General features: G+C 45.0%; 1 protein-coding gene across 4 annotated transcripts in view; it reads right to left on the bottom strand.

Annotated features, from left to right (window-relative positions):
* Nucleotides 1–23,826, bottom strand: part of smash (smallish) — a 64,101-nt gene that overhangs the window by 17,271 nt on the left and 23,004 nt on the right. The window contains exon 1 of one of the 4 annotated variants that reach the window (XM_046634720.2): nt 713–870. The exons of the other annotated variants lie outside the window; for them this stretch is intronic. The gene's annotated coding sequence lies outside the window, so the exon portion shown is untranslated. Of the gene's footprint in view, nt 1–712; nt 871–23,826 lie in introns of those variants that run through there. 4 annotated transcript variants of the gene reach the window in all.

The raw sequence follows: 23,826 nt of genomic DNA, 5'->3' as shown, positions 1-23,826 counted from the left end.
GTCCATCTGTAGACTTTGATCCGCTCCCCCTTTGACAAAAAACGAGTATCTCATCCGTAGTTGGTAAATTTTCCATTAATCAACAACGCATGGACAAAGATCGTAACTCAAACGGAATGCAAATAACCGTATTGAGAAGTACAAATTTTATAAAATTTTCGTTAGGCACGAAGAGAAGACGTCAGTTGATGCATGTTATTGTTTCGCGTGACTGCAGCGTCTGTATTTCTGCTGGCTGCTTGAGGCCAAAAACCACAACCACGCCTATAATTTACAAATTTTATTGCAGGTCACTACATTCGCAGCAGCATCCGGTCCCCGAGCGTCTATTTTCGAACCAAAGCGTTTATTTGTTCGCGTGGTTGAGATTGGTAAAAGGGAAGGGGAAAAAGTTGCCAAGGCTAAGTTGACTGCAAACTTGCACAGGGTCGAATCACGCCGTGCTAATGTTATTCCTAACGCCGACGAGTTCGAGCTCGACAAGTAACAGAAACGTCCGTAACAGCAATGGTCGAACTCGTTTATTTCCGATCAAAAATCAATCCGATTAACAGGACGTAACTTTTCATACACATTGCCGGCTACAGTAACACAAACAGCGGACATTTGTACGATTTCTCGTTATTCACCGTATCTACCTACCGGGGCAATTATTGTAACAATCACGTATGCCTCGGGATGAGATTATTCGAAATAATTATGATCAGCTCACCTTTGATTGGATCACGTTAGGTAACACTCTTAACGTAGAACATATTTGTCAACAATTTTCAGATCCCCGTAGGCAGGTTGAGCAGGGAAATAACCAATGACTAATCAAGTGACGGGGGATAATATTGCGTTACGTGAAGTACTAGGTAAGCTTCAAGTCGAACTGCGAATGAGTACACAATTTGATTCAGTCTTATCAGCTGACAGTCTTTATATCTTACATGTTGGTATAAGATTTCTTATCAGCGCGTGATGTTAGACATCGAACGTTAGTACTGAATGTATAAGGAGACAAGCGTAATTTCAGATATTCAACATAAGCACTTCTGTTCTCTCAACCACACCATCGAGGTGCGAATGAAGGTGTGACCGATACATGCATCACTTAGAAGGTGAAGGGAAAATGCCTTCACTTGTGCTTCTTGAGTAGGCAATAGCGGCGACTTGCGAAGCTGTATTAGTGTGAAAAAGGATTGAATTGTGCACTACTAGGCTATCCTTGGGCCTCCGGGCTCAGAAGGCCACCATTGTTTCTTTGATAGATGCGAAACATTGTCAGTACGTACCCATAGTACATACTTAGCGTAGTAGTTCGCATACAATCTCTCTAGATCGCGGCGGAGCGGAGAGAGAGAGCGAGAAACTGTCAAGTGTTTTTGGTTGTATTCAACAACTACGATGAAGCCTGAAAAAGTACGTGCAAATTTGATATGCTTAGATATGCAGGACTTGAGACGCTTTGGTCTTCTTCAAAGAATTAATTGCTCCACTGCCCGGTTGCGCCGAGGTGAGGCAGATTTTTGTAATCCGAGCCCTCCGAAGGACCAATTTGTGTTTGCCCTTTGCCTGGTGTACCGAAACAGGAAGATAAGCTGCCACCAACAACGGAGGAGGAGAGTCCTAGTGCACGAAGGGGAATTCAGTGTTACAGACGTGCAAGTGGTCATTAGGAGAGGCGAGTGTGTCGTGGGAACGCCGGGCGGAAATTACCGCTTCAGACTCCAGACCCCGGATAGTGCCCCACGTAGTGTGAAGCTTTGGTCCGGCAGATTCTTCACCATTTATCGCATGATTGGTTACTTGTGGATCTTTGGATAACGAGAATACAAGCTTGGTAATTCCCGCGGGACTGAAACTCGATGAACATCGAATAATCACGATCACGCAAGCAGGTGATTGACAACTCGCCAACGACGGAAATGCTCGTTTCATATGCGGAGAATTTCACCGATAGTTCATCAAATTCTGAAAGATTTACCGTGGCCGCAGTTACGGAACATGTACATGTATCTGGTATAGTATCAACTAGAACTGAGCGTGTCACACTTTGGTACACATTGAGATCTTTCTGGGCAGGCATAAGTTAACAACAGCAGCAGATGCATCGTTTCAGTGTCTAGTCAACTGTGGAAACTATCAGATGGAAATTGCCGCTCGTAAAGATGATGGCTCAGTAACTGGAGCGAGTAATTTTGTTATTTGAATGACTAGTGTCTCGAGTCTGAGGGACTTGTCAGGCTCGATGATTCAACGATTTTGAATCGCACCACTGAACGAGGCTAAGCCCCTTCGCGTGCTACAGTGATACTTTTCGATTATCACCCTGACGTCCCGAAGTATCAGAGATTAAACCAAAACCTCACTCGCCAGTTGAATACGCGTATCTGTAATCTGCAGCTATACGATAAACGGCTTTTGACCCACCCTGCACGGTAAGGCGAAACCCTTGAATTCCGCTAGAACATGCACGCCAGAGGATTGAAAGATGCTGAACGTTCTTCGACTAAAAGTTGATGGAGTTGACAAAATGCAATTTGACTACGTTTCACAATACATAGAACCGCAGGATCGAGTCAACAGCGAAGTGCACGAAGTTGCTTGAGGCTTCCGTGCGGTAAGATTCCAGGTTGTTCTCTTACTTAAGATTGGAGGATTACGTGGGTTGCCAGTTAAGGCTTGTTACGAGCCGTTCAAAAGACGACAAGTCTTGATTAGAAGGCACCGACCTTCCTGCGCTCGCGACTGCGAACGGGTTTCGAAGTACTCGCTGCGGTCTACATCCCTTTTTTTATTATTCCTACGCTGTTTGAAAGAAAAAGGAAAGATAAAAAATGTTAGCAGAACTTGATCGAGAGGTTCGTCAGGTGAGGCCTCCCGTTAAGCGCGACGGTTTTCTTTATTCCGCAACAATGGTATCGTATCGTTGTTCGCTCACACCATAATCTCTCGTCAGTCAATCATAGCTGTATCATACCACGAGCTTACGGAGGTGCGTGATGGAGTTAAAACAGCTTGAAAAATCAAATCTCACGCGAAAAGTTACCGAATAGTCTCACAGTAAATACGGGGTGGCAAACCTTGCAGCCCCCAAAGCAGTTTGACCGGCTATTCAAATGAGGTACGAGAGTTTCACGTCAAATAGTCAAACGATTTTCGAGATAAGTTAACCGATTGACGAAGAGCCATTATTTATCATTTCATTGTCAGCATCCAAGCTTGCACAAAGCTCATTTCGTTTGATTTTCTATCCTAGAAGGAGGAATGATTATTTAAATTATCGTCAGAGTAGCGTTTCCTTGAACGACAAGTTTCTCCTTCGTAACCTTACTTTTTGAACAAACCCTATGGTTGTTCGCAGCTGTCACTGGCATGCTGTGGATGCCGTAGTTCTTCGCTGCTCTGCAGGCAACCCAGGAATGCTCCGGCTGATCAGAGATTCCCGAGATAGTGGGATTCTGGGACCCTCGGCGCTTAAAAGCCTTTCCTACCTCGGATGAAAAAATCCCACAACATAATCCTGCGCTGCTGCATCTATTTACAGAACTGTTGTTCTAACTGTATTCCACCACCCGGTGTTGAATAATATCATGCAACATTCACATACCGTATCACATTTTCGTCCCTCATACTCCGGTAAATAGGTATACTCGAAGGTGAACAATATGTGGAATACATACTACGACGACGCATAGCTCGACATATTATTATTAGGAAATGGCTTTGAAAAACTGACACGATGACATCTGTTTTGTTCTACATCTTGCAGCGTAGATATAGATCGTTGGTATAAGAGTTCTTAAGTCTCCAGGTGCAGGGGACAAGTGCAGCAGCAGTTCGATATGTCTCTACCGTTAACTTTCAGAATTAGATTTCCTCTGTACAGTTATAAGCTGGATACCGATTTCACGGAAAACACTTTACCAGCCGCGTAAAAATATAGCGTAAATATACTTCGGAAGGCAGTTTAAAGACCGCGTTGAGATCATCACGCGAAATTTCACGTTCAACGTCAACAGGCCTGCAATTATGTCAGTTACCATCAGCTGGGCTCATAAGTCTTAGCTGGTCGAAGCATTTGTCTTCCCGCGGAACCGCAGTTCGCCACAGCTGCGATCATTAAATTCGATCCGAACTACGCTGCGTCGAAGAATTGGGAAAAGAATAAAAATACAGTAGCATACGGGTGATACTCGAATCCCGCAGAGTGCAGAAATTTGATCCACTTTGCGTTCAGGGTCACCGAAATGATCAGAGAAAAAAAGACCACCTCGTGCACTTGGGCAATTTCGAATTGTAAAACGGTAAGACTTTGTCCAAGGTATTCGGGCGATATCGATCAGTGCGTGGGCGATAAGGGAAGAGAAGGACGAAACAACGAACGGCACTCCTTGAGCACTCCGCGCAAACTCCAACTTATCTCATTCCTTATCTCATGCTCGAAAAGAATATTTGACCAATTTGTTCCTGCGACAGGGAAAACGTGTCGGTCATCTTCCTCCTCGGGGACGGCTTGACGTTCCGAAGTTCGAATGGCACTACATCCGGACAAGCGGATCGTAAAACGGGCGTGCCCAGCATTCTGGGAGTTTTATGGAACGTATATGTGTGCATAAAGTTGTGCCGCTTGGTAAAATTACGAGCGAGCAGGGCCTTGCGTAGGGTGCATACATAACCGAAGTAGGAAGCTTGGTAGTCCGAGGAACTGTGACCTCGGAGGATTTTATACGCTTATAGGTAATAAAAGAAAGCGTATTAAGTAGTCCCCGGGGTTCTCGCAAGTCCGCGGGAGCAGAGCTTGTCATTCCGAAACCATTACCATACCTGCATGCACGTGTGTTATCTGTAAAGTGGAGACGGCTTTGCCCGTCTCCGTTGTATACGTATACTTGAGTGACTTGGACCATAAATTATCTCAACGACATGGACCCCCTCGAAAATAACTACCTAACAAACTTCGACACAGAGATGCCCACTTGGATCGAGAGTAACTGTAATTCACGTTGATCGAGTAAGGGATACCGGGGCTGATTAATGCGATTCGCGAGGTGCACACGAGCTTTGTTTTACGTCACAGCTTACCGAAATACTCGATTCGGCAAGTAGGTCAAAAGTACGTGTCGCCACAAAGCCAATTACCGCTGCAGTGCGTAAGGAAAAAGACTTGTGCAATGGTTCAAGAAGGAGAGTTACCGTAATTTGAAAGTTCACTGCAGCTAAGACCGCAGGTGGGTTGTTTACAATGCGTGCGAGTCACGCTGAGTTCTGCTCGATTACGGAAGAATCCCGTTATAGAGAAAATACACTACGCGTTGAATTTCGCCAAAGGGGCAAGCGGGGACAAGAATTGTCGAACAATCGATCAAGAAGACGCTGGTTGACTTTGAACAAAGAAAGTTCAAGCGGATCCTTTTATTCCAACTTTACTACCTTCGTTGTACTCTTTCTTACCACTCATTGTCAGAGTTCCTAACCGTTTTGCGGTAAGAAACACGACGAGAGCAATTCTGGAGTGGGGACCACGGTAGCAGGTTACCATACCATGCGAATAAAAGACCGAGTTCAGTGTTAATACTGCTGAATAACACGCAGGACTCAATACCAGGATAGCTTCAAAGACCGATCAATAACCAATACCCAGACTTGGGGGGAGAGAAGAACCCCATCGGTATGTTGCCACGAATAGAAGTATAATCGATCTCTGCCCGCCGTCTTTTTCCCCTTTCTCCGTTGCAGTGTCAATCATCGGGTGAATATCCCGAGACGGGATCCTGTAACTTAGAAGAAAGCGTGAAAATCCCGGATCTCTCGCACAGCTATCGAACGAAACGTGAGATGTAGGACGACGCGTAGACCCATGGTGTGGAAGGCCGAAGAGAATTCGGTTCAAATGAGTATGCAAATGGGAAGAAAAAGTCAAAAATACCTAAAAATAACCGAATCGACGCTAAAACAGATTCTGCGACAAACCCCGTCGTCACGTCTCACGATCAGATGGACGTCCCTTGCTTCTTGAATACCTATACAAGCATCAGCAGCAGACGCACGTGGACAGTTATTAAAAGTACGGAGTCAAGGTGTCTGCCGCGGCGGCGTCTAACAATAAGAAGTCCGAAGGCATGCGCGAGCCACGATCTCCTTCGAGTCTTGGGGACTTGCGCGGTGGCTAGGTCGCGGTCAGGGCGATGCCCTCGGAGACGTGCTACATCCTCCATCCCCCCCCCCCCCCCCCCCCTCCTCACGTCTCTCCGTCTCATCGTCCTTTCCGCGCGGCATGTCCCAGTGTCGAGAACCGGGACCCAGGAGTGCAGGACCACTCGGGCGTAGGTACAGCTTCGAGGAAGTCGGAACGACGGCGTATACGAGGATTACGGAGCCAAGCGAACGCCATGGGAGGAGGACCGTCTCTCCCTCCGCATGTTTTTATCAACGTTTTACTCGGAGGTTGTTATTCCCGCTGTATCAGAGCGTGTACGTACCGTTGCATTCTCCGCACTCTCAACGTTTTGCGCCTCTTTCCATCTCCCTGAAATCACGATCAGTTGGAATCCCAACTGAATCCTACCACTCATTTTTCTCATACAATTGTTTAATCGAGCTTTTACGGGGGCAATTCAGGAGTACGTTACATCGGCAGCGTACCTCGTCACGTTTCCGGGTACGTTTGAATGAAATATTGGTTACCTAACCTTGCGCTCTCCACCGAAATGACACATCGTATAGTCACGATTTTTCTTCAAGATTGAATATTGAAAAATATTTCAACGAAAAATACTGACAACAAGATTCGTCTGCGTTACTGCTATAAACAGTAAATGTGAGATTTGCACCTCTGTTCATTCGGCACGTCTAACAATAAGATGGCGCCGATATTTCAGATCAAGTAAGCATATCAATTCAAGGCTGGTTCACACAAAGAGAATCTATAATAATAATAAAATCAATGCGAGGGAGACAAGATCTCACGGGAATCGCGTATGGTATATCTCATTTCTTATCCTTCTCTGTCTGGATGGATAACCAACATATTCCATTCGCCACTGCAGCGTGTTTATAGTTTATACGAGCAATTTATGATCATTACGCTCGACCGCAAAGTACGAGATATACTATAATTATAAGTACCTATACGCTATAAGATCCTATAGGTACGCTATGGATTTCCGACCCTCTACCCCGTGTTCGTAATAGCGATGAAGCGTTGACGAAACTTCTGGAAAGAGAACTGTCGCCCGTAAATATCATTTCACAAGTATTGTCCGTCAATTCTGGCAGTCCGCGATTACAGCTCACGATCTTTCTGCGAACGGAGCTGTGAGAAAGCAGCGAAGACACTTTCTTTTTCTCTCACGTAAGACTGAAAAATAGAGCAATTCTCCTCTCATTTCTCGAGGTCATGTCGACTGGCCTGTAGGACCACCGTGAATATGATTTTTCTCGTCAATTGTAAGGCACAGTTTCGGGGAAAATCGAGAACCATGCCAGACGATGTTCGCGTCCCATAGGCAGGATCCTAGCCCTGACATTAGCATCGTAAAGCTTCGGTGAGACGGGATCCAGACTTATACTCGGTAGTCGTAAAGCCGCTGGAAATCTCATGGGCTGAGATAATCGCCCCAGAGGTACGAAAATATCTACGAACCCTTCGCGCCGGTGTATTTCGAGCCCCGGGCGTCCCCGATGCGCCGGGAGTATGTAAACACGTGCCAGCCACATGGTGTCGGGGTAAGGCATTTCACTTCCAGCGTTATACCGGACCTTGAACACGTGTGTTCTTCACCAAAAGCCAAAAGGCGAAGGCTGGTGCCCCGTTAAAAGGGGGCAAGTTGATTGGCGCTGGCAGAGGCAGCCGCTCCTCGGATTGTGTATCAAATCTGGTAATGGAAAGCTCTGAGATCACGGAATGTTCCAAGCTTTTTTCTACTCCTACCCGATACCTCGCAGAGACGAGATAAATGTACATTTTTATCACACGTGTGTAAAAAGTGGCGCTTTGCGTACACTGAGAAAAATTTCATTTGTCACAGTAACTAGAAAAATTGAGTAAAACGGGTATCGTTGAAAAACTGTTTGAATATTGTTGGTATTACCGAAAAACGAGGTACTCGTAACCATTTTGCGCTATCGTCGATCCTTTTTTGGTAATTGCAACGCAAAATCAGTCTCTTCGGTTTACTCTACTTCTTTAGTTAAATAAGGGTTTAACATCAATTTATTGTAGCACAAGCATTAAATTTTCGCAACGGTTGCAAGAAAATGTAGCAACAGTGATCGTAATGAGAAAGAATAGTAACGTATACTAGACTTTCTGGTAACGGCTACAAAAGTAATTTTTATTTTGTACCTAGAACTATATTTTTCGATGGCGGTAAAAAATGCAAATAGTTAAGGAATGAGCGGTAACCGGAATTAAAAGTTTCTCTCGGTGTAGCAGTTTAGCTGGACGAAAGTGGCCAATTTCATTTCGATGAATTGTAAAGTTATATTTGCGCATGCACAGGTCACGATTGTTTGACTTTCGTCCTTGGGGAGAAGAAATTGGCCACTCGCGTTCCGCAAAACTGCCACGCGGAGTCCTATCGCTTTTCGATCGCTTGTTATAAAAACTATCGTGTGTAAATCGTGCCAAAATTTGGCTACCGCAGCTCGTGTGATTGCCAACTTTTGTCCCACGTCACACAATATACTGTTGCATAGAAACTATAATTGAAAATGGATGGTGAATATTTGAAAAGGGTTCACCGGAGCTTGGCGGCACTATTTCACCACTGCAGGCGGTCCGGTCCATTAGCAATACTCGCTGGAATTCCCCGGACTGATCGTAAATTTTCTTATGACATTATCTAGCGAGTGTGCAGGTTACGGGCGCGTTAATGCGTTAGACATCCTCCGGATACTCGATAGAGGCAGGTATTGCGGCTCTTTCTCATTGTATACCCAAATAAGAAATCTAAAAATTTCCACTCTCCGTGCGTCGGTCGAAACCGTGACAAAGCTAACAGAAATTTCGTCTCCCCTGCCCCTTATGCAGTGAACATTATTATTCACGTACCTATCAATAAGTTGAAAAGTTGCCTTGACGAAAAAAGGTCGGCGCAGAACGGATTGTGGACAGAAAAACGGTTAGGCGTACGCCGCTTTACCCGCGTTTCACAACGGTAGGTACACGTAATATGATACACGAATATGTGTAGCAGCGTAAGAAGGCGAGTTATTGCAAGGCGGCAACATTCCTGAATTTCGTAATACTAGGCAAACACACGATACCCCGCCAAGTTTCTACGTATGAATGTATGGAAATTGTGGGGAGCAGCTCGTATAATCGGAATATATTATGCGGAATGTATGTCGGAAACGTCCGAAGCCGGTCAAACGTTGATATTCATTTAAACAACCTCCCATACGGCGAAAATTTTTATACGTATACGGCATGGCCAAAGATCAAGTATTAAGGCGAAAAAAGTGGGCAACAAAAGCGATTACTCCCGTACACGTTATACGTCTCGGCTGTGGACGCGGCGCTCGGTGCAGCTGATTTCGGTTCCCTGTCTGCCAAAGGCTAGCCGAAAATATTTTATGCCTCGACATGTTTTTTTTTTTTTTTCTTCTTAATTTTCTTGACTTTTTTTCCAACTCATTTCTTTTTTTCCTCATTTTCATGCTGTAGCTAATTAGATGAGATCTGAACGACCGCCGACATTCCTTGAATAATTCAATTTGATTAGAACTACACACGTCTTCCGCGGCCTTGATCCCAAATAAACCAATCAAATGTTAATAACACTGATCATTTTGATATACGATGCGTAAATTTTTTGGGGAAAGAGAAAGAAACGTTGATGATTTTCTTACCTCCGTCGTCTCGGCCGAAGGATAGCGACTGGCAGGAGGTAAGGTCATGATTGTGCAATAAATTTGATGAGGGGAATGAAAGTAAGGAAATTTTAACCCACGAAAATAACGTTCACCGACAGGGCGTTATTACAGCAAGTTGATTATTATGCAACGGCAAAAGAAGGAGAGCTCGAGCGCGTTGTACCAGTTATTTCTATCATGATCATATTCGTACTGTACATAAATTATTTGTTGACGAAAAATTTCTGTACAATTGATTTGCACATAGCTCTAATACCTACGCAATACCAGTTCGAACTGTTGGATAGAAAATCGACACGGTCGATTTATTTATTTTAGAACGAAATTGAAAAACGTTCTCTACGTGTCCACCAACTTCACAAAATATTGCTTTGGACTTATTTCACAAAATATACGTATAGATTCTGATGATTTCAATGTGCTGGAACCGAGTGTAAGATCTGTCCCTTGATTCGATGGAAAATCGATTGAGAAACAGATTTTTTTTTCGGCTTCCCAGACCGAACGACGAGTTTCGAAAAATATTCGCATCGGTTGCTGACAGGTGAAACAGATCGAAACGCAACGATACGTAACACCCAACAAAAGTTCTGCTCTGTTTCAATGACGCCGAAGCTAGCCAACCGAGCTGTTCACTTTCCAGGGACGAATCAAGGTCCGGGGCCCCGAGCGAAACTTTTTTACACCGGCTCGAAATACCTCGTATATATTGAAAAAATATCTCGACGTGTTGCGAAAATTGTTCAAACGATATTATACCGAAGGGCGCCGTGTGCGGAATATTTCCTTGCGCATACTGAAGGGATATTTTTTAAGATGTAAAGAAGTCTTTTGTTCGTTCCTCGAACAGATAGGAACAACAGAGTTTTGTTACACCTTGTCTTCTGCCGAATGCAGTTAACGAAACTGAATTAGCACCGCTTAACCGGGAAGACAGACTGCTACAGCTTGCTGATAATCTTTCCCCATAATTTTACGATTTCGCATCTTTCGAGACTGTCCTGTACATCGGTAGGAGCTTTTAGACTCGGCGGTGGTAAGATTCAGTAGTTGAACGTACCCAGCGCAATCAATCGCAACATTGCGATAATTACGTGTGAAAGAATAAACTTGTATATATATACTTTCCGTACCAGGCTTACAACTGCATACAAGACGAAAAATTTGTTATATTTATCAAATATAGCGATACAACGGGGCGAAAGAAACGTTTCGTTAATTCAAATAAATGTGGTTTCGCTTGATAATACAAATTTTTGTATCGACCTCTCTTTTGTCGAATCACATAATATTTCTTTGAATCGTGAATACATTTTTGCCACGATATCTAATGATCACCATACGTGGCGTATTCACCGAATCCTTCCTCCATGTACGGACACCCCAAAAGCTCAACCTTGATCAAATTTGCCGTAGAATTTCGTAATCATGGTCCGCGACCGCGATTGCGGAATGTCAGCACGGTAATCGCTCGCCAAATATGATACTCTGTTAGGCCGAGGAGCTGCACGAGCACCTTAGATGAAAGCAACTTATAGCTCGGCAGTTAAACCGGGATGTGTGCAGGTACGAAGGCTGCAAGTAAAATATTTGCAACAATTTTATGCACTTGTAATTGCGGGCCGTTAAAAACAATCACTGTTATCCCTGCGCGTGCTAAGGTGTCTATGGTGGTGCCGGTGGTGCGTTGCAATACCATCAGACGGGCATAAAATACGTCGCGTTGGGCAACGGGCAATTACAGGTACCTTATCCGTACCTTATCCCTACACGCGGTTACAGCTGATTGAATTTATTTACACTCGCGCAACGTTTGACGACCAAACGACGTCGTGGTTGTATAAATTAACTCCTGAAGAGACTCCCTCGTCCCGCAGCCGGTTCGTCCTATTTTTCTCGTCAGCCTGGCACCGTATAGGTGCGCGTACTTTGGCGTCACCACCACACTTCCCGGACTCGATTTATCTCTACACCTACGTTGCGGGGGCCACAGAATTCCGCGTCGCTGCGATCTCTTAACGGCCTTGTTCGATGGACCAAAAACCGCCGCGGCTCAACTACAGTTCATCGTCGTCTGCATCCGATGCAGCCGCGCTGAAGAAGAAAGGTAGAAAGGAAGGAACGACCTCGTCCTATAAACGGCACTAAACCTCGACAGCTCAACCTACGCTTTGCCCGGAGCGGGCAGCTGCGGCGGTTGAGAGTAAATTTTTCGCAAAGTACACGCTTTGGCTCTACGCGCCCGTATCTCTTCAGCATCCGTGTCCGAGATACGATGTACCCATGGATGCTGACACGGAGAGGATACCTACAAGAGAGGGTAGAAGGCCCGGACTCGTCGTCGATGCCGGTGATGTTGACGTTGACTCGACCGTTTGCATTGTTTGGGGTCATTCGCCTCTTCGAGGCGATACCTACATACGAGTCGGATGCATTTATGCATTAGCCCCCTTCGGCTGCACGATGCCGCCGCCGCCGCACCGAGGAGAGTAATAAAGTTTCATCGGAATAAATAACCCATGCACAAGGTTCAACCGCACCTCACGATGGAGGTTAGAGGGGCGCTACTCTTATTCTCTGCTCCGTCGTGACGCATCGCTCGCTCTGCTCCTTCGCGGAGAGTCTGATCCTTGAACCCGGTCCGTGTGTGGTTGATAATGAAAGTAGGTAGGTATGCATAGCTCTACGCGTTCGTCGGCCTTTCTATAATGCCCACACAGCCGCCGTGCGATGCGACGTCCTTGCGGCAGCTCAGCTGCAGCTCGAGATGCACAAGGTATGCGTATTATGTATTGGGCCGGAATGTGTACCTACACAGGAAACGGGGCGTCGAACTCTTCTCAAAGTGGTATTTCTATATCCTCCAATATACCCACCCTACCCGAGGTCTGCGTGTGGGAGGAGTGAAAATGTAATTACAACTTGAGCAAATGCGACGGGTTGACAATGGTGTGACGCCGCGACCGCTTGCTTACAATTAGTTGGAGTTTCGCTGAAATTCGTTCGAACTAATTCCTTGCGGCGAATACGACGATGCGGTACGTAGGCAGGTAGGTCCGATTATACCGGTGTAAAGGGACGTAAAACTCTTCGTGCTGAACAGCTACTGATCCTCGTTGAAATTCGAGTGGACACAGTATAACGAATTGCGGTATTTTACACGCCGTAAAGATATCATCGCTGCAGCCGCTCGATGATGATGATGATGGTGATGATGATGGTTCTTGAGAAGAGGGGCCGGTTCCAGATCAGACGAGAAATTAATCAAAATCGGTTCTGCGAGTCGGCGGCGTCGCCTCTCCCCCTTTCTCGATTCTTACTTTATTTTTTAGGTGTAATCTGCGACTATTCTAAAGCGGACAATGCGCAATCTAGCGGCTAATGAGAGATGAAAGAAGGCAGAAGCCGGATGCCGATTCGTCCGGCCACAGCAACTGCGTTCAACTTCGCAGAACGAACCAGCAACGGCCATTTTACTTGCTCCGTCATCCCGCTGCGCCCTGTTGCGATCTATTTCTCTTCTCGGTTTGATTCCAATGTAGAGATATAAGCGGTATGTACGTAGCTGTGAATTCATTGGTCCAAGAAATGAACATCGTTTTACTAGTGAACAAATTTAACGAATCTACACATCTATCGAACTTCTCGCGTGATACATTTTTATTTTTTTTCCTCCACCGATCATCCGACCAGTTCCACATTTTCCGGCCTATAGATATTCCAAAAAACTGTTTTGCACACGGTGGGCGGGAACCCTCAGGGACACGCTGCTGGAACGTCCACCATACCTTACGGAGAATGCGGAGAAGGAAAGTAATTACGTCACGAGGATTCACTCCCCCGCTTCTTGCACCAGTGGGCGCATACTTATCCGCGGCTGTATCACGATGCAATGTGTAACACTGACAAGAGGTAAATTATATCAATTTGCGGGAAGGATGTACTTCGCGATCGTCCGTATATACCTAATCTGCGTTACACAAATCAAACTTCTCCCGAAAACCTTGCACGTACAATAATGTACGAGTCAGGCACATTATGCGTTGAACGCATTTTGACACTGTTCTTATTATCTCCGGTGGTGGGTGTTGAGGAGGGAAAGAGTTTCACTATTTCTATTTTGTTTCTCATCCTCTCAGCTTTGTTTTTCTTTTTCCACGACGCCTTTGAGGATCACTGATGCAGAAACTGAAGTCACTCGAGCTTTTATAAAATGTATCAGTGCCGCGGTGGTCCCGATGACAATTGCTTGTTGCTTGTCTGGCTGCAGCTACAGGATATAACGTGTCTGATATACACAAAGTATCTTCGATGGATACGTGCACGGAGATATTTGAGAAACAAGAATAAACTGCGCTTCGGTGATAGACCGTGAGATCTTCGCCTTCGATACGACGGTACTCGCGGTGGCCTCTGGCGCGGTGGATATACAATAACGTACAAACGAGAGGCTGAGAAAACTCACAAAACTTGATATAACAACAAACTTTGATGCTTGCACGAGGGGAAGTTCCGTGGAAACGCCTCGGGCTCCGTAGCAATGACTTTTGAAATCCCGTAAACAAAATCCGATTGGTACACGTGTGCACGGGTAAAGATACTCGATTCGCGCTCGAAGGCTGTGCCCGACGCTCAAATGGACCGGAATAGTCTGCGTCTTCTATTTTCGTCGTTTCCATAGTCGATGTCAAGGATGCTTATCGGAAGAGAGTTAAAAGCAGAGAGTAAGAGCGGTAGGTAGCTAGTGTGAAACAGGACGGAGAAATTCTGGGCGGGGTTAAAGTTCCAAATTTGATGAGTTCCGAAAGCGCCTATGTATCTGAATTATTTAGTCGTGAAACTTGGAGTAACGAAATCAAATTCTTACGAAATGACAAAGTTTCGAAGGATCGGAAACCCGACCGCTCAAAGTTCCAAATTGCAAGATTCCGAAAATTCAAGTTGCGATAGTCGAAAACTAAAACATACGGACGTAGCATAGTTTACTGAACGAGTGGGTGTGAAAAATGATAAAAACCGAAAATTAGAATGACCAGGACTCCGAACGTAAAAATATCGAAAGTCCAAAGCAAAGAAAGGTAAAAATGGTGAAATTTCACTAAGTCAAAAATTCACAGAACTAAAAATTCGATCATTCGGAACTTGGATGTTTCAGACTTTTAAATTTTATTATTTTCGCACTTTCGGAACCTTAACTTGTCGAAGTTATGCCCTTTCGGAACTTTGAGCATCGGGTTTCAGACCATTCGAAACTTCCATGTTCCTCAAAGGTTGATTTCTTTAATTTGAGTTTTTTCCACTAAAAACTTCGGAATTTGGCACTTTCGGTACTTTCTAATTTCGGATTTTCAATCCCACTCTAAAATTTTTTGCACTTCAGGTTAGAAATACGATATTTTTATTACACTGCATTATACTGAGACAGAACGATAATTCTGCAGCAAGAAAACTGCAATCGCATGTTCTTTTGACGAATTCAAAATGAGTTTCTTTACATTTTAAAAAAAGTTATCGCGTCGACAGTCATCAAGTACTCGGGTGTTTAGAAACCGAAACGTGGCGAGCTGGAGTGCGGTTAAAAGAAAACAAAAATCGCACAGGAAGATAACGGGTCGCGGAGAATTGTTTCGGAACTATCGTCACCGAGGCGAAGAAGAAACCTTGTTTTTTTTTCCGTCCATTCCCTAGAGTCTTCGTAAGAAGCGGAGCTCAGGCAGATATTTGTATAAAACGAAAGTATGGAATTGAAAGAAACATAGCGTCAAAAGAAAAGAAACATCAGTGGGAAATGCATCCGCAACGAAGAGACTCGGCGATTCTAATCCACAGCCTCGTCCGCCAAGGTCACCTTCCGGCTTCACGCGGGCCTCTCGCAACCCTTTTCGGCCCGACATCGAATATAAGAAACGTGCCGAGTATAGAAAATTTCCTCGAAACGAAATGGCCAGATATTAAAGGCCGGCCCGCAGCGTTGATGATTTCTGACGTACGTATAACACGAGGATACCCGGGCCCGTGTAATTATGCGATACGTGCAGCACGAATTAATCGAGATATGCAGGCAGTGTAGGTAGGTATATCCTACCTAGGCGCTATGGCCGCGACTAATTTCACATCTCTCGCTGTATAAAGTCAAATAGCACGAAGTACGCGCGACGATGGAAGTCAGAAGTGTCGATGTAGGTTGGCAAGTTGATTTTTAAACTCGATCTTTTACATTAGCATCCATGTATTACATATACTCCGTTCTGCTTACCGGCTGATCCACGATTCCACTTTATTATACCTGCCGCTAAGCTACGTGCGCCTAAAGACAAGTAAATTACGAAACGAGCCCGTCGCACGCATAGCTGTGTACCTATCTAGGCTCGTCCGAGAGTTTTTTCCCCTTCTCGATCCCACTCGGTGCCTCCGCCACCTCCGCGAAACACACCCAAATTGTTTTATAATAGACCCGGTGGTAATGGCCGGTAATGCGACGTGTACCTCCGAGTTTTTCGCGACGCCGTTTAAAGCCCGGCTGAACGACCGTCTCTTCCCCAAAAGACTCGCGGAAGGAATAATTATTTCGTTCTATCCCGACGCTCGTTAGCGTCGTACAATCGGAACTGTTTCGACGTCTGATTAGAAATCAATCCCATTACAAAATTGGTCTGCGGCAATCAAATGAGAAATTGCGCGATTATTGTACGTGGAGAAATTTTACCACTCGTTTCACTAACAATACGCTAATACTTTCACTGATCGACGTGCCTTTTTCTTCAAGTAAAATATCTCTCCGACATAAAACATCGACAGTGAAGCGTCCGAAAAGCAATTTTTTCACAAATTCATTACGATCTTCTTACGATCCAGCGTGTTATGTACAATTTTGAGAAGCGACGTGTCGTTGAGAACCCTGCAAGCGCGGTCGATTAAGCAAAACCCCTACTTATCGGCCTGTTCGTCGTTGGCGCGACCTCGGCCAATCCGATAAATCATTTTCTCTTTTTCCCCGCTGCAGCCACGATGAGATCGGTGCACTCGATTGTCGATTGTGTATTATAGACCAGAATGGCAAGTCCCGAGGTAGGTACAACATACCAGATTTCTCACGGAATGACCATTAGTCGTTATTACATCAAGTGCCGCACACAAGATCACATCTTTCTCACGTATATAAATCGTCGGTTTCCGCGTATTATTTCCTGGAACTATGACCGTACAGGTATAATGTAGTCGAATGCCAACCTCCTTAGCTGGAAAATATTATTATATCCCTCGCATTACGAGGAATAAATCTATGCGATTTACAGATGTGGTATTGATATATAGCGTTGATGCGAAGCCGAGCGTCGCGGAGAGATTTTTAAGAAATCGACGAAACGAACAAGCTTCTCGTCCGGTAGAGCCGATGGACTGGATCGACGATGATAATAAGACCAAGGATAAAAATTGTCGGACTATTATTACACCTTGTAGAGCGAGGAAAAAATTAATTACTCTGAAGGAACGCATTTCCTACGAGTAATACTCGCGCATCGATCTCCAGATAGGTACGGTTACGACTCAGCGGAAACGCGAGGCGGCAGACCGGCCGCAACGGGCTACTTAAGCATCGAGAATCATCACCGCGTCTAACAGCCTAGAAAACGGTGTTTTTTCTCCACCCGGTTCACGCTGGTCAAAGGGAGACTTGAGTTACGACTTTAATAACGAAGCCGAAGTAAAACGCAAGTAATGGTAATTCCCATCGTCGGCGATGAAAGCTTAGGAAATAATATTTTATTTTTGTTCGAAGCAACGCCAGAATTACTTACCAAACGAACCGAGTGATTTTCGAGTATTTTGCTATCTATCCTGGCACCGTTACCATGAACAAATCATACCGATCGGCTTATTTTCGGGCACGATTCGGACGAAGGACCAACCTTGCGCTTACGTGATTTGAAACCCCGCAAGAGCGGCTTTACGAAGACCCAGAAGCGGCAGTCGTACCTACTTACGGCCATCGGCGTACCTTGTAGCTCAGCGTATTTCGCACACTTTCGTGATGGAAGAAAAAAAGTTATTGTTTTTCAATTACAAAAACTCACATGTTTCCGGAAAAGAAAAAACGGCGAAGCGAACTGAACATGAAATATTATACAATAACTATGCACACGGTGCACTTATAAAGGGTCACGTTTCTTTTTCACAGTTTACAAGAGCAAAAGTATGTGATGTACGAATAGAAGAATGTTGCCGGTGCAAAACGGAGTCATCCCAAAAAATGTTTTTAGCTCTTGCAGCGCGGGCTGCAGCAGGTGACGCAGAAATATGCGGGACGTATTGGTGAAGAGAAAGAAAAAGAATCGGTGTAAGAATTCCGGGCGCGGGGAGCAAGGCCGGTAGTGGTCGGACAGGTACGTACGTGTAGAATGATTCATATCCACGTCTGACATCGATGGGAAAAATATGCCGCAAGGTGTATAATTCTTGCCGAGGTTCTTTTCACGGTGTTTGAATTCAATTTTAGAAACCACAACGGCGTATCGCCATCGTCGTCGTCGTCGTTGTCATCTTGTAGGAAAATCAACGTACTGGTATGTGAAATTCCAAATCGTTAGCGATCGTTGTCGCGAGCCGATTAACGATCCCGTTTATAAAATACTGACGGGTATTTTTTGGTAACTCAGGGACTCCTCGCCCTCTGAAGAAGCTCGCCTTGAATGGCCGGTGATAATAAATTCGGGATTTAAGGAACGTTGGGTGAAAAAAGTACACTTTGCAGCAGCGATTCGGAATGAAATCGTATACCTTTGAAAAATGGAAGCCGTGACCTCTGGGTGCCCTTCTAGAGAGATGGTTGACCGGAGAGTGTTTTTCTTCTTTCTTTATTCTATACTTCTGCACGTCAGCGAAGAAGGACAACGTTCGTCGTTCCCAACTGGTATTTCTAGTTAATAAATTTTAACCCCGTCCTCACCGAGTTCAAGGTCGTTACTGCCCGCCAGAGACGACTCGAGGCTTTATCTCTCCTCTCCTCCGGATCCTCGATCTCCGCCTCAAACGGTCCATGACGACACATTCCCCGCGTGACGCATCGTTTTTGTTCATTTTTACTTGTTCTTTGAATTTGTCTTTCGAATTCTACCAGCTAGTGAAGGTTCAACTTACCACGACGAAGGCATCAAAAATTTTCTTTCCCTACAAACGAACGGCAAGCTTACCTGTAACATGAAAGAAGAAGCAAAATTATAGCGACGTGTACGAGTCGATTAATCACCCTTAATGAATATACTTTAAGCGTTCTAATTAATGCAATGCCTTGTGCAAAGTTCCAAGCCGCGAGGATAGAGGCCGGTGCAGAAAACCGCGATTATCGGACTACGTACGGTACGTGTTAAATACCAGTTGAGTCAACTATCCACCGTGGGAAATCGTTGGTCAATCGAATGACCAAATCCAGCCGCTATAAGGAGATCTGGCCGTCAGTGTGGATACTATTATTTGTCCGAAACGGCTCCCTCTCCGGTCTATCGAGTATTCCCATCGATCTAGAAGGTGCGGAGGATTTCGCGCAACTACACCGGGTGAACCGAAAGACTGCGAAACCGGCTGTGGAGAAATTCTAGCAAGGCTTGGTGCGCGATTTTGTCCGCGTATACCTAAAGTAATTACGATAGGCTCGGGCAATTTATTCCGCTGGGTATTATTTGAATATAAGCATAATTAGACGATGGTTAAATTTCGGTATATAAGTGCCGGTGGCATTTTTATTCATTCCCTTTTTTCGCTTACCCTGTAAACGCGGGAGTCAACGAACTCCGGTGTAACTCGGTAAATTATGATCTTTGCACGCAACTCGAGAGGCGGTGAGGAAGGCAGAGCCGAGTATACGGGTTAAAGACGTGTCGAGAGAGAAAATAATGTCAAAGACGAAGGCAATAATCGTAGGATTCACGTCGGTGTCTGTACCAACCGTTCTTACACCACAAACGGTGCAAGACTAGCGAGAAATAGCCGTTCTATACACGAGAGTTGTTGTTCCCCGAAGCTTAGAACATTTACACTTTATAGAGCCAGAGCTGTTACGTGTCGTCATTCCGGTCGGTTAATTAACACTACCTGAATTTTTCTCCATGACGGCAGGTTTTGAAGTAAAGCAACACGGTATGTAAGATAAGTTCGTACGCCTATAACGTGCACGCATGTATGTATGTACGTACGTCGTGTCTGTACGTACATGACCAGTTTGGAGTTAAAGCCTTCGTGACAGGTTCTCAAGCCCCCTGAACGTTTGCGAGACGAATGTTAAAGGCGAGGAGACGGTTGCCTACGCGATCGCGTCGTCAAAAATTTTGACGCAAGATGTACGTTGCCGGAATAATTTTTTCTTCCTCTTCTTCTACCTACCCAACTTGCTTAATACGCGAATTAGTCTCCCGCATTGATCCTCGCTGGCGTAAGTTGAGAGATTGGTAAGAAACACCAGAATCCTACGTAAATTTCGACTCGACTTGAGGTTCGATAAATATTCATGGCACCCAGTCCTCGTCATCGGGTATGTATAATATTGTTAACAATTAATAAAGATGGGCACAATTATTCACCGCTCCCGCAGGTGGTGCAGGTGCGCGGATAATTGCTCGTCGACGAGCAAATGGTTAAGTGAAATGGCCATAAATCCGTGTATCCGTATGAACGCGTGTATACATGTATGTATATATACATATATAGCTCGAATAGGCATCGGTACGCGTGTATGTAGTAACATTGTTTTCTGCTCCTCGGTTTCGATCTTTCCAATTAATAATACCTAGTCTGCATCGTGTTACTGGTGCAAAGCGTAGCATGCTCGAATTAACTCGTTGGCATTGAGTTTCTCAATCACGAATAAATTGTACCGTCCGGGGGCCACCTGCGGAATAGTCTGGAATTTTTTCTCGATGCGTATCGGCATTCGCTTGTACGTATAAAACTCGATCTCTTTCAATAACAATAATGCCGGTCGTGGGGGCATAAAAAACGGCGGAAGGATTAAATGAAGAAATGAAATAATGATCCACCGCGGCGCTCGAGAGTAGTAAAATATTGACCCTGCGGTGACCCTTCGAGGCGGGACGCCGCGGCAGATCATTGATCAATATCGTAGCTGCTGCCTTGCCAAGAAACATCGGTGAAGGAGGGCGTTTACTTTATTTTATTACCCCGGCCTATACCGCGATGATCGGAGGTAAAAAAACACAGCCGACGAAACACTATTAATTCGATAAAATCTTGCGCAATCGGTGCTATATATACAGGTATATTCATATTACAGAGACTTTTATCCGGCCCGGTTATCTCTCTCACGCGGACGCACGTGAGTAGAAGAGTAGTACCTTATTTCTCTTCCTCCCTCTCTTTCCTTCTTCCACCGCCCTAACGCTGATCTAGCGGTCGATTCCTGTACGGGAAAGTCTGGGAGTTCCCCCGTGACAGGAGATGGCATGAATCTTGAACGCTCACTGTTCGAAGATTAATTGACGAATACACCCCTAATCTAGCAATTTAATTAAGATATAATGGAGTTTTATTGCGTGAAATTAAAAATACGTAAATTTCACGACGTACCCTTATGTATAGGACACTAGACTTATACCCGGGAAATTAATATACGTAACGTGGTAGCGAGAGAAATGGAATTTCTTGTTAAATTTGATTCAAGCAGAGTCGGAATAAAAGGCCGAAATATTGCAAGGGACGTAATTTGAGCGACCCGCGTATATTATTGCAGTAGATTAACAAAACATAAATAATATCGTCCCTTAATTAATCTGTAATAATTCAATAAGGCGTCGGATTGGCGCTGCGGTAGCCGTCCGCATTCGTCGTGTCGTCGCGCTTTATACGTATACCTCAGTCTTGAGCGGAGGAAGGAAGGAAGGGGAAGGAGATTTATGGGGTCGTTAAAACGTTAATAAACTATGTACATATATCGAGAACGTCGGATCTGGACCCGCCCGAAGGGCGTCGCGACGCTTTTAGAGGAGCGCTGTTATCTTTTTATGTCAGAAGCATCGACAAAAGCAGCTCAAATATGTCACAATAACGTTTGTGCAGGCTAACGCCTGCTTGTCAGGAGTTTCTTTTAATCTTCGGAAAAAGTCTGAAGAAGAATACCGTGTAAAAATAACAAAAAGCAAAGTCGCCGCAGGTTCCCTTCGACGGCCTGGAATGCGCTCTAATCTACTCAAAATACGAGCTGCTACGATCAAGCATGTATAAGCAATTAGCATACTCGACACGATGCCTACAGAGTCCATTATAATAATTAACAATAAGACTGATTTCTGCACGGCCCAAGGTTTGCTGCGGAGATACACTAATTGGCGGAATAATTGGCAGCTACCGGTTGCAAAATATTGTACGCTTGAAACAGAGGATAGATAAGAATTGAAGAACAAGGAGGCGCGAAACACGTATGGAATCGAGCAGAATGAAAAGGCTCTAAACTAGGTCGAATTAAAAGTTCAGTTCACGTGGAGGTATAACAAGCAGGTACGCAACGCATGCGCCGCTGCATCAACTATCTAGGTAAACAACACCTGCAACGTGAGCCTAGGAGGAAAGTAAACTCTCGACTATAAGATGGTAAGATGGTAATTACCTGAGAATTCGTTTATACATTATAATATTCCTGGTCCTAGTGTATAGAAACACCACGTACTGTGGTTCAAGCTATGAGAATATCCTTCCATCACTCGATCTTGCTCACCCCCCCCCCCCCCCCCCCTTCTCCTGTCCCCCTCACGTCTCTCTTTCTCTAATCGTAAGTGTGTCGCTTGAAGAAAACACACCTAATGCACCGACCGAAGATTCAACCGGTGAGTATCGCTTTCCTTTGGCCAGCCAGCGTCGAATGAGATTCTGCAGATCCGAAGCGAACAGTCGAGCTCGAACTTGAATCGAGGAATCAACCTTTACGCGGCAAGGCGGCGTCTTGTTCGACTCGGGTTATTAGTGATAGCCATCATCATTATTATTGTTATTGTTATTTTTATTGTTGTTGTTATTATTATTATTATCATTCCATCAACGCGTCGGGGGAAACAAGTATCATCAATTTTCTACGTTCTGTGCGAAGCGGCTTCATCACTGGTCAACCGAGGTGCTCTTACGTGGCACGAAATGACCAAATTATCCACTTTCAGATTCCTCAATTTCTAGGCTTGGCTCACAATCAGCTGTGCCCGAGGAGCTAAACACTTGAAGACTAGCCACGGGTGTTCGAGACGATGCGGACGCGGTGAGAGGCGCCGTAACTTTTCCTCGCTCTCTTTGTCGTATTGTATAACCGTTCGATCATACAAATTCATCCACGACTAACAGCGATCAGATCTGTAGCAACCGTTTGACACCAGGCCGAATAGCTGGTCAGCAAAATTCTCTCTTCCTGCACGCAGCGTCACAAATACTACGAGACCGTTAAAGCTTGGACTTGAGCGTCTTCGAAGTAACTTACGTACTAGGCGGTAGTACTTTACATACCTAATTGAGACAAAGACCCTCGATATCTTTGACTTGACGCAGAGACCATCGGTCATTGTTAACGTCCGAAATGTCTCGCTTTTTTATGCCTATAGTCCAGAGGTGGTAGTGGTAGGTTATTAGCGTCGTTGATCATGTTATGGGAGGGCCGACTTACGACTCCGGAGTATAAAGGAATCTCGTAACAGTGTTCCGTCTTTATGTCGTTTTTTTTTCTTCTTTTCTCTCCCTCATATGAGTCTTGCGACGTAACAAAAGTGAGCGGTTTGACATTGTAGCCTCTGCAGACGAGAACAAGGAACAAAATAACTGGTATCAAATTCTTCGTCGAACAATGTGTATAGCGCAGGTGCAGGGTTGGTAGACGCAGCGGGGCCAACAACGGAGCTGATCATAAACGCCGCTGGTTGACCAGCGTTGGAAATACTTTAGACGGTTTCATGTATCTTCTTCTTTTCATTGCATATC

Source organism: Neodiprion pinetum, chromosome 7 (genome assembly GCF_021155775.2).
Source record: "Neodiprion pinetum isolate iyNeoPine1 chromosome 7, iyNeoPine1.2, whole genome shotgun sequence".
Classification (NCBI taxonomy): domain Eukaryota; kingdom Metazoa; phylum Arthropoda; class Insecta; order Hymenoptera; family Diprionidae; genus Neodiprion; species Neodiprion pinetum.
Note: the sequence above shows the minus strand (reverse complement) of the source record. Positions and strands in the feature narration are given on the sequence as shown.